The sequence below is a fragment of the Sitodiplosis mosellana genome, unplaced genomic scaffold (genome assembly GCF_009176505.1).
Source record: "Sitodiplosis mosellana isolate CC-2019 unplaced genomic scaffold, AAFC_SMos_1.0 Smas_scaffold_5, whole genome shotgun sequence".
Lineage (NCBI taxonomy): Eukaryota > Metazoa > Arthropoda > Insecta > Diptera > Cecidomyiidae > Sitodiplosis > Sitodiplosis mosellana.
In genome coordinates this window covers 183802-195563 of record NW_022595248.1, presented here as the reverse complement: position 1 = coordinate 195563, position 11762 = coordinate 183802, and the positions used below count along the sequence as shown (strand labels likewise).

The 11762-nt window shown below is 39.5% G+C and overlaps 1 long non-coding RNA gene across 2 annotated transcripts in view; it reads left to right on the top strand.

The window, feature by feature from the left end:
* Nucleotides 1-2544: 2544 nt before the first annotated feature.
* LOC129566857 (uncharacterized) overlaps nucleotides 2545-11762 on the top strand; it is a 69041-nt gene continuing 59823 nt past the window's right edge. Inside the window, exons 1-2 of one of the 2 annotated variants that reach the window (XR_008687793.1) lie at nucleotides 2545-3382; nucleotides 8214-8733. This is a non-coding gene — a long non-coding RNA (uncharacterized LOC129566857). The remainder of the gene's footprint in view (nucleotides 3383-8213; nucleotides 8734-11762) is intronic. The other variant, XR_008687794.1, reaches the window with a different exon arrangement.

Here is an 11762-nt window from a genome sequence, read left to right as displayed (position 1 = left end):
AATAGTAAATCAGTTTCACGATTGCCAGTTGTGCTTTGGATCGTTTTCTCTCTCCTTCACATTTCCGTTCAGTTTTCTTCTTTTCGCTGTCGTTTCATTTCATAAATCACTTTTTCAGCTGCTGCTGCTGCTGCTGCTGCTGCGGCAACGAAGAGGAAGAAAAAAAATCGAACGTTGCCGAAAATTTCGTTCATTCGGATTCGATACATTCTGAAGTGGTACCCGTGTGATGCACTCTCACGCTCACATTCATATTCGTTTCAATTTTCGGCATGCATTTTTCATAAGCGCCTTTGAGCGAATGTATGCGGGGAGCGCGCGCGTATCTCGCATTCATGATGAATGAATTTCCTTGATTGCGTTAGTTCTTCTCCTTCACTGCGCTCCAATTGTCGACTTCTTTCTCCAAAACCAACCTATATGACTTTTTGTCGTTTGCTCGGTTTACCTCTTAAATGCGATTCCTTTTTTTTGGCTCTGTTTCAATCTCGGTTCGAATCTCAAGCAGTTTTGATTTGTCAGAGAGAAAAGTTGACGTTGTTTTGTCGCTGTCAGCATTAAAATGTCGACGCGCGCGTGCTAGACTCTGGTAATCACAGATTTACCAGTTCGCAAAAGCAACCCCCTCCGGGTTAGCACGCACAAACGACGACGTTGTCGTCGTCGTCGTCTTCGTTGTGTTTCATTCCAAACGTCCAAACAAAATTATGTGTTTGTGTTGAAAAGTGCAAAGTTTCTCCAGGTGAATGTAAATTAGCAAAAAGTTTATCATAATGTTTTGTGTTTTCGAAGAGAGAGAGAGAGAGAGAGAGACGACGACGACGACGAAGAGCAGGAGTGCGCTGCTCTCTCCCAAGTGACATTCAGAAAAGTCAGGGCCAATTGTTGCAGCGCACGGCGGGCGTACTCCAACAATAGACATCTAATTAAATTAACGTGGCCAGAAATGTTCAATGTGCCTTTTGGCTTTGAATGTTGTACAAATTTTTAATCGCTTCTTTCTTCTCTCTCTCTCTCTCTCTCTCTCTCTCTCTCTCTCTCAGCTCTCAAATTGAAAAGTAAATTGAATCCCGAGGACATGCTCAAATATTTATATGTACGTTTCGTAGACGATTGCAAAGAATTCCAGAAAAATAAACCAACGAATGAATGAATTTCGAATGAGAAATGTGTGCAGAAAGAGCGAAGCAGCAAAAGAAGAAGCGTGAGATGTAGATGGATATAGAGGGTGAGACAAGAAAACCCGAAAATTTTGAGCAAATCAAATTACGGTTGTGGTCACAGTGTTTTCCATTTGCTCAATGCGGTTAAAGTGCATTGAATTTCCACCTGAAAAGAAAAACCAAGACAGAGAGACACAGTCAAAGTTTTCCGAAGCGCTCCGTTTCAATTTGTCGTCGCAAATCTCTTCGATTAAACGTAATGTCAGAAATTAAGCAACACTACGAAAACAATTAGCTCGAAATCGGATCAAGTTGGTAATTTTGTGCTGTCCAAATGGAATTATTGAAGTGGCAGAAAGAAATGTTCTCGGAATCTTCAGAAGAGAAAAAATTCTACATTTCGTTTTGTTTTTGTTGCTGGCGCGGAAATCCTCTTAATTTAATCGGCTAGTCGTTTGAAAAACGGACTCAATGCACACGGCAATAAAAACCGAAATAATTACAACAAACAAGCAAACGATAAATGTATTCGTGCCGACACAAAATGAATTGGAGCATAAATGCTCCAGCGCTGTGCTCCGGCTCTCGCCCTCCTTCACAACGCAATCATAATTCATATAAAATAATGGGAAAATCCGATCGCACGCTGTGTGCTCAGCGCACAACATTACCAAACAGATAAAAATACAAATAAATCCATTTTGTGGAATCACTTGCGTTCGGCATTGAATGGTGGTTTTCTAAATCCAAGAGAATATTTAATCTCAGCGATTCGTAGCCGAAACGATTCACTGAATAAAAGAAAAAAACATATGCTATGGTTTCCTTCGTTGATCCGCCCGTGCATTACACCAAATACTGTACACGAATAATGAATATATTCAATCGAAGCCGAAAATGAAGAACTCACCGTTGCGATAGCACATACTCGTCTCATCCAGGTAGAGACATAGAGAGTACAAACTGCTGCTGCTATCGACCGATATACCGAAGCGACGAAGGAGCGCCTCGTTCAGCGCGCACAGTATGAAAAAACCATTCATCATTTCGGAATCAATGTGTGTAACGTTTGCCAACCACTCGATTCGTCTCTTTCGCACACAGGCCACAGAGCATGGATCCTGAATGAAAATGATTTCCCCTTCGGTTTACTGAATGCACTGCACCACGTCACACTTCCCCGCCGTCTGCTGAGTTCAATAACACAGGCAAAGTACCATAAACCGATGGCACGGAGTGCGACGCTGAGTTTATCAAACATGCGTTAAGTCGTAAAGGTAAGCCAGTATGCAGTTGGAGAAACGGAGCCGATGCCGCGTCGTCATCTCACATTCAGCTGAGTGTGGCTCGATGATATGCAACAGAACGCGCGACCGAATTCGAGCGAACAATATGTTTCGATAGGCACGTCGTCGTCATCGTCGTCGGTCGCTCACTGTGTGTATCATTCGAACGCCTTTAGCCATCCATCCATCGAGAATGAACTGCATGATTCAGTTTGTTTGGAACTGTTGACGAGACCAGTGTGTTTTTGCCAGTGAGTCGCGCGCCGCGATTTATACACAGAGTGAATTTTGAATGAATTCTTATTTGATGTGATTTGCTTGCCGTGTGGTCGAACTACAGTCAAGTTCTACACGACGACTTTGATGCGTTTCATCGTTTCGATGCGGTGAATAAAACGCATGTTTAGGTGGAAAAATCATCGAATCGCCGCCGCGTACAGCAAATGAACAAAAAAAATAAAACGGAAAAACGGATTTTTCTTTTCAGTGGAACAGAAAAGTTTCTCATTTTCTTCTTGGAGGTTTTTATTTTCTCCATTTGAGTTTTTGAGTGAATAATTGGAAAGTGGTGAAAGGAATTGAAAAAAAGTACATAACAACACAACGGCATAATTCGCTCATTCAAGAAAACTTAAAACAAAAGTGAATGCGGAAAAACAATGAAATTTTCATAAGGACTAAAACAAAAGGCAAAATAAAGTGAGAGAAAAACACAGAGATTTTTGTTTGTGTGTGTGAAGAAGAAGAAGAAGAAGAAAACAAGAACGAAAAATTGTGAATACTAGTGATTTATTTGCAAGAAAAAGGATTGTGAGCAAAAAGTAAACTGCAAAATAAACCGATTGTTTTCTGTAAAGAGCAAAAACAAAACACACTGATTGTTTTTCGCGAAATTGTTGAACAAAATTCCCGGATTACCAATTATTTCCCATTGTGAGTTTGTAACTCTTTATTTTCCGTGATAACGAAGAAAAAAGAGAAAAATTATAAATTTAGTTGTAATAAATCTTGATTTTAATCGCTAGCCAAATATATACAATTTCATTAAAGTCACATTCGGAAAAATTTCGAACGAGTATTGCGATCGTTTGAATGCAAATAAAAGATAAATTGGGTAAATGGAAAACGAAAAATCGATGTAAATATCAACGAATAGTTGAGTAATTGGGCAGCAAAAATCAGCTGCTTCAACACCCAACCAACAGAAAAAGAGGTGTTAAGCAGTTAACATTAAACAAAACAGCGAAAATAACCGCAATTTAAATGAGAGAAAAAAGCAAATGAAACGAACGGAATGCAATCAAGCGGAAAAGTAAACAAACATCTATAACAAGCGTATTTTGTAATCGATCTTTTTCAACCGACAGATTATCGGAGTCGGTTTCTACTGTCTTTTTGGCAAATATTCATTCACATGTAATACGGTGTGCATTTATCACTGAAACAACGCCGGCAGCGTTAATTTCTCACTCTTTGCCAAACACACAAAACGAGCCAAGAGAGATAGAGAGATAGAGAGAGCGAAAACAGCCCAACAAGCACACAAAGGCACACTAAATCCACAATCGATACGCAAAACCGACAACAGATAAATAACGGCGAAAACAATTACCGAGTTAACAGAATCCGAAAAAAAAACAAAAGAAAGAAAAAAAACTCGACACACGAAGTGTAAAAATGCATGGCGAAGTGAATGAATAAACAAATCCAAACGAAGTTGCCCGATAGGCAAGAAGGGAAAATTGTTATGAAGCAATAATAAATAGCCATCCATTCTGGGCATTTTGACTTCTTGATGGTTTGTTGTGTCGTCTCTTCAACTTCCAAACGAAACGGAGAGCAAAAAAAAAAACATATATTTCTTGAGAACTTAACGAATCGACTTCGCGAATTATTGTGCAAACGAAACAACAAAGGCGAGCTGATGAAACGGGAGAACGAATCGAGTGAGAGAAAACGAAAAAAAAGAGTAACAGATATGAATAATGAGAAGTTGTTAGTTCGTGACTGTTGATTATATTGGCCAGATTGCGATGGCACAGTGTAAATATGCGGAATAAGAACAAATACACGAAAAACCCCAAAAACCAAACGATATTTTTAACTGGCATCGAACAACGAAACGAAACGAATGAACAGACATTTGGGAAAAAAATCAAACCTTTCGTCTGCTGGTTAACGCGCTCTCAACAAGCGTTTCCTTTTTTTGCTTACCGTATTTTTTTCTCCTCTCATCTCTCTTTCTCTCCCGATCGTCATTTACTGCGATTTTGCATTCGACTGTTCGAATTTTATTCCATTTCTTCACCATACATGTGTATATGATACCGTGTATTCGTGTGTAATTGAGTGTAAAAAATTTCGTTCATTGCCTGTGCATATGCTGCTGCTGCTGGTTTTGCTTTGACCGAAAAAATCGAAACCAATGCTTAGAGTTCTACCTTTTTTCCGTTTGTGTGTGTGCGTTCATTCATTTGTTGTTGTTTGTTTTGTGTTTGCATCCGTGAGCACAACAATTAAGCAAATCAATAAATCAACAAATTTTTCAATTAACCAATTTCCTAAAGTGAGAGAATGCGCAGCGCACACACGCTTGAACAAGTCGCGAAACGATTCAGTCAATTAATGCCTTTTATGCTATTTTTTTTCCATTTCGAATAACATCTGATCGATTTTATGGTGCATCAAAGCCCGATGATGTAATTTGCTTTTTCAAATCGATTTCTAACACACTTCGTGTTTGTTCTTTTTTTCGGTTCTGTACAAAGTCGTCACTGTCTGTGTGCTTAAGTGAAGCCTTTATTTACGCATCAAATTACAAAACAAACCCAGAGCATGGCCATTAATAGAGATGCCAGTTGGTTGCACTTTAATCTCATTACAACGACGATGGCGAGAAAAAAAAATTGTAGTAGATAGAAGAAAAAAATATCGATTTCAATCGCGCGTCAGGAGAGAGTACAGGACAAAAAACTGTCCATACTTAATTTACCACGCATTTCATGACGACGTCGACGAGCGGTGAGGAGAAAATCCGATTAACGCTCTCTTAAAAGTCTTTCTATTCATTGAGAGATACGTTTTATCGGGTGTTGCGCTTCCTGTATCTAGGAATATTGCGTACACCAAAGTCCCATCACTTTGTGTCAGTCATTTCAAAAGTAACGATCGCATAAAATACGTTCAACATGACCACGAGATTACCATAGGGAAAAAACGAGGACTCAACGAAATGAAATATTTACCGAAGCAAACGATAGCAGCACGGGCGAGAATGTTTAATCGCAAAATTTTGCACAAAATTCCACCAGTCAAATGAAAAACGGAGAGAGAAAAAAAAACAAACGTGTGCACGGGCGCGCGTTCCCTCGCTTAATTCATCGAAAAGCACCAACTCGGCACATTATCGAGTTTTTATCATGAGTTTATGCTTTTTCGTGTGTGTGCGAATCGTGTGTTTTTCGCATGCTTTTATTTAATATATGACCAATTGAACATTGTGCGCTTTCGGTTCCACTTGAAAATCCGGCTCGAATGGAAAAAAAACCTCAAGCCGAATAAGAAGAGAGTAAATGTTTTTCCAGTGCTGGACCATTTTCATGTGTTTGCAATGGAATTATACGATCGCACTGTTGCTGCTGCTGCTGCTGTCGTTACCTCCATATGCAATAAATGTGCGAATGACCAAACGAGAGCGCAAATAAATCCTTGGCATTTGTTTTTGCGTGTATGTCTGTGTGTTTTCGGTGTGATGTTGAGATGACCATCGCTGCCACTGACTAGATTATAGCCGACCCAACACACGCTCTGTCCACTCTCTCTCTCTCTCTCTCTCACGCCCGCATTGGTCGTGTGTGCCTCTCTGTTGAGGTGATAATTGCTTTTGAGACCAACTCATGTGTAAAAACTTTTTCGTTCAGGTACATTAAATCCACCTTAACGCATGCAAAACCATGTTGATATTCAACACGCAACAGCGTAGGACGTGCACAATTTCTAATGAGCATTTTAACTAGTAACTCTTCTGTCACAATCTGACTCGGGTCGGCCTCGTTTAAAATTTTACGTTATGAATTTCTGTTGTTGTTGCATTTTGAACTCTTATGATTTCTCGCCGTGTGTGTGTATCGGCCTAAGATAGTCGAATTTCAACAATCTGATATGCAATTTGGAGTTTTCAATTGTGAAGAGTGTATTTGGGTGGGCGGCTAGGTGGTCAAATTCATTTATAACACACTGGCAAGCCATCGAATTGTGCACGCATGAATGCGAACACACTGATTGAAACAGTTTCAATCCAAAACAAAACAACAAAAAACACAAACAGAATTTCCAAATGGAGAATCGGGAGATGGAGAGAGAGAGAGTGGAAAAGAGATTTCGGAATACGTGTGCTGTCCGTACGTCAAGTGATTTAATTTCGAACACGCTGAGGTTTTTCCGCTCTCGGCCAGACGATTTTGTGTTTCTGACAGATCAAATTATCCGATTTGCACATTTTCGAAGTGTGTATTTTCTCTCTCTCTCTCTCGCGCTCGCCAATGGGTTGCATTTCGGTTCTTATCGAAGAAAAATCCGAAAAAGAAACACCATTCGAAAAATATAACAAGGAAAAAAACCAGAAGAATGTTCACAGAAGAGAAAGAGAGGCGAAAGAGGCGTGAAAAGGGTTACGAAGAATACTTTAATTCAATTGCACACAATTAGATTTGGAGCATGTTAAACATAAAGCTAAAGTGATTTATGGCCTAGGCGAAAACGAAGACGAAGCAGAGAAGAAAAAAAACGAGAACATTGTGTAACATTTGTTGCCAATTAAATTGTTTTGGCGAACGAAACTTGCATCGAAATCGATTTGGCATCGAATGAAAAATCCGAAAATTTCCTATAAAAACTGGAACGAAAAATGTGTTCGTATGTGTGTAAAATGGGGTAAAAGGCAAGCGCGCACGGTATTGAATCAGTGTGTATGGGTTTTAGCAAACATTGAAATTCGGTGTGAGGATTTAATTTGATCTTCGATATAACGAAATGCACGAAGAACCGAACACGTCGCTGGATTAGCATCAAATTCGTTTCGATAATGTGTGTTTTTTCGCCATGCATTTCGCACTTATTCACTCCCAGTGAACGCGAGAATGGCGCAAGAGAAGGAAAGAGAGAAAGAAAGAAGACGAAAGAGCAGACGAAATAACAGCAACAGCAAAGTGTTTTCCATTTCATCCGTTTGCTTGTTGATTCTCGGTTGCGCCTTGTGAGCACGCGTTTTGTGCCGACTTGAATTCGAGAAAATCGTGATACTTATTTAAATTGGTTGTATGTTTGGTTGTTTAACGGCTATGCTAAGAGAAAAGCCTGAGAGATTTTTGCACAATGAAAAAAAAAACGGGAATGAGAGAGACAGATACAGAGCGAGAGTGAGTGAATGAGAAATGGATAATGGATGGTATGTGCATGTGAATCGGATGGCAGTCAATAAAGGAACCATCCATCTATTTGGTAAAAAAAAAAAAAAATTGTACGGCGACATCAATTCACAACACCAAAATGTACATTCCTCTAGTCACCGTATGATTTTCTCATGCACTCCCTCTCCTCCCGCTCCATTTGCTGTCGTTCGTTTTGCTTGTTTGCTCTCTAAGTCTGTTGCTCTTACGGCCCTCTGATCCGTACACGGTTTCCTTTTTTTTTTCACCGGGTGAAAAGCGTTTTGCAAATATCACGCCAACTTTCATACTAAAACGAATCATTTGTTTATTTTCAGCGGATTGTCTTTGATTGGGAGGCCAAACAACACGAATCTCTCGGATTTCGTACACATTAATCGAGAATCAACTGAAGAGCGAGATCGGAGGAGAAAAAAAAACACCGATCCGAAAAGTAAAGACAAAGCTGACAAACGATTTCGCAGTGTGTCGTACAGTCGAAGTGAGTGTGAGAAAAAATAACAACAACAACAACAGCAACAACCGCATAGAGTGACGAATATTTTTAGCGAAGCGTGTTTTTGTGAAATAAACAGAGATTGAAACTCAAGTGATACAGATAAAAGACAAAGACGAATCAAAATAAATCGCCCAAAAACGTTACACACGGAAAATACAATTAAAGGCACATGCTATTATTGATTTTTCGTTCCGTTCTGGTAACACGGTTCCTTTTTTTCTCTCTTCGGTGAAGTGACTCTTGATATCGTCGAATGGATAAGAAAAGCCGCGCGTATTTATAATATACATCACAAAGCACAAAGCTTAGTCGATCCATTTCAATTCAGCAAATTAAAGGTGAGTGTTTATCATTGATTCTTTCGTGCTTTTCCATTCGATACACATAGAATACTAATTCATTCGGTCTATTTTCGCCATTTCGTTGGTTTTTTTTTCTTTCGTGTAAGCAAACAAACCGTTTAGACATTTACTTCCGGTACTCGCGACGCGAGCGTTTTATTTGGTTGATATGTGTATGTTTTGGTCTGCTTTGAATTTTCGGCCCATTTATCATTCGACCGGAGCGTCGCCGGTTCAGTTTTCTGTCATTTTGGTTTTTGTGTGCAGGTCTCTTGATGCGTTCGCATGTCTTGCTAATTAATTGAATTACCCGGGAAAAACATTTCTTTCCATCAACATTTGATTGGGCGCGTAGGCGAAACTTAATTAAAATCAGATATACCCTTCACACTTAAATGACGAGCAGATTTTTAGTGAACATCATAGGTACGAACACAAAAGCACTGAGGTACACCAACGAGAAAAAAACTTAATTATCGTTTAAAAAAAGTTGTTTTCAATTTAGACAAACCGAAATGCCGTTACGAAATCATCGAAAATTATTCGAAATGTTCTGGGGTGAGGCTAAATACACGCAATTTAAATGAAATAAACATGAGTTAATATTCGAAGAATTCGATGTTTGCATTAAATTAAAGAAGTGAGAGACGCTTCAAAGTGACCCAACAACTCGGCAAGAAAATCAATTCAGTGTTGCGGCTGTCGCTCTTAATAAATTAATGTGTCTCTGTTCGGCATACAATTAACAATAAATCACTTTTTCGAAGCGAGCGTCGACCGACAAACGAAAGAAGAAGAAAAAAAACATTCCAACCAAAGAGAAATAGTTTTCTTTCTCTGCTGCTGCTATCTATCTCGTCTATGATGAGCTACAGCTGATGCGTAAAATAAATCCATTTCGGACCGGCACTCATACGTTGGCCATCCATAAAATCCCGAACACACCACTAGTTACGAGAAATTATTTCACAAAATTTAATTATCAACATGTCACATGTCATACCGAGAATACCGAAACTTGAAAAAGATTCGATGTCATTCTCCATATATTGCCCGGTCCCGTCACGGAACGAAACGATTTGCAAGACCGACACAAACATGAAAAATATTCGAAATAGTTTTCATAGCGACGCGCAGTGGAAGTGTTTTTAATTGACTTTTTCGGTTGAACATTCATTCTTTTGGCACTTTTGCTGTTGCATATATAGATATGGGAGCGTCGGTTGACGATGACGATGGCATAAGGTTGTCATGAAATGCCGTTACTACTTGATTTTATCGATCGAAAATGGTGAATAAGTTGTCTAGCCGTGTCTCTCGGCATGCCATCATCAGCCTGCAAGTTCAACCGTGTTCGATTGTCCATTTGCTTTATATTCATCCGCTTCCACTCGACTTCCTGTTATGCAATGAAGACCCCTTTAAAAAATTCAGTTACATTTTTGCCCTGAAAGACATGTTAATGTTCTTTTGCCGTTCGATTCGAAATTCGAGCGAATGAGAGAGAAAAAAAATGGTCGGAAAATTAATTATGTACGTAGATTTAATATAGATTTTCCAAAGATGAACGAGAGCATCTCGTTGGAATCCATTGAATCGCAAATGCATACCGAATAACAATGGCAACAACAGTACCGAAAAAAATGAGAAGCGATTCAGTGATGCGACATCGGTCGTTGTTCAAAAGTTCGAAGAGCATCGCATAAATAATTCAGTGGGATTGGAATGAAATGAAAGATAGAAAGAAAAACGAGAGCTGGGCGACACACGTAGACGAACTATTATTATCGAAATGTCAGCAAGTCACCTCTCGTCTGTTGTTCTGCTGCTGCTGCTGCTGCTGCTGCCACGATATAGATCGTGCATGTTTACACAGCGAATAGCATAATGTAGAAATTTTAACAAAACTACTGGCTGTTTTTCAATGTGTCTATTTCCAACTCTTTGCACACGTCCGACACATTCAAATGTCACCCAACAATGTTTCTGATTGGCATTCAAAATGTTTATGTGGTCGCTCAGTTCCTGCTTCCCGATGGCATTTGCTCGCTCGCCCTCTCACTCTTTCACTCTTTTCTGCTCTCTCCCACTCTCCTACTCTCTCTCTCTCTCTCTCTCTCTCTTTCTCTCTCTCTCTCGGTCGGCGACTCGCTTTGTCTCGTCGCTTTTTTTATATTCGAAAGTCTTTGGCCAAATTCAAAGCAAGACCCAAAATAAAGTGTATTGCCATTCGAACCAATTCATATTTCTATTTGTTATGAACGTTTTGTTATTGCATGTAACTAGCTCGCAGCAATAGAAATGCTGCTACCGCTCGATGTTGTGTGCTTGAAACGTGTGCCCATGCATCGACAGATATCATCCTCCATCCTCGATTTTGCTTCTCATAAATTATGTTTTGTGTTTAAAAACAGCAACAACAGACACTTGTTCAAATATTTACATGCGTCTCATCGTGTCGCGCGCACATGTCAACGAAAAACCCAAAAACACCAGCCCAACGTAACAAAACCGAAGCGAACAACAGAGGAAAAAAAAATGTGCACAATAGTGCAGCGACTGATGTGTGGAAATGAGAACGAGTGAGAGTGAGCGAGCGCAAGAGCGAAAGAGAGAACGAGAGAATGGGAACGATTGAAAGACCAATAGAAATAGAACGATCGAAAGGGAGACCGTATGTGCGGAATACGTATCAATTTGAGTAGCAAAGAATTCAATTTCGATCACTATCAAACATATAAACGACAAACAAGAATGAAAAACGAATGCCAGAAATTCATTGAAATATGCAGTGCATTTTGAAACAATTTTCTGTTTGCATTTCTTATGTGCGTCGAAGGATTCTTTTTTTTTTTTTCGTTGTTGCAACGAAGACTTATAATAAAATTGAGCGCATGACATGCGCCGCATGTGTGGATGGACGTAACACCAATCAATAGCAATATTAAAAAATGCATGAGAAAAACTAGAAAACTGTCTATAAAAAAAAGCCTGGCCATTATTCTGCCGTTAGCCGGTGAATTAAT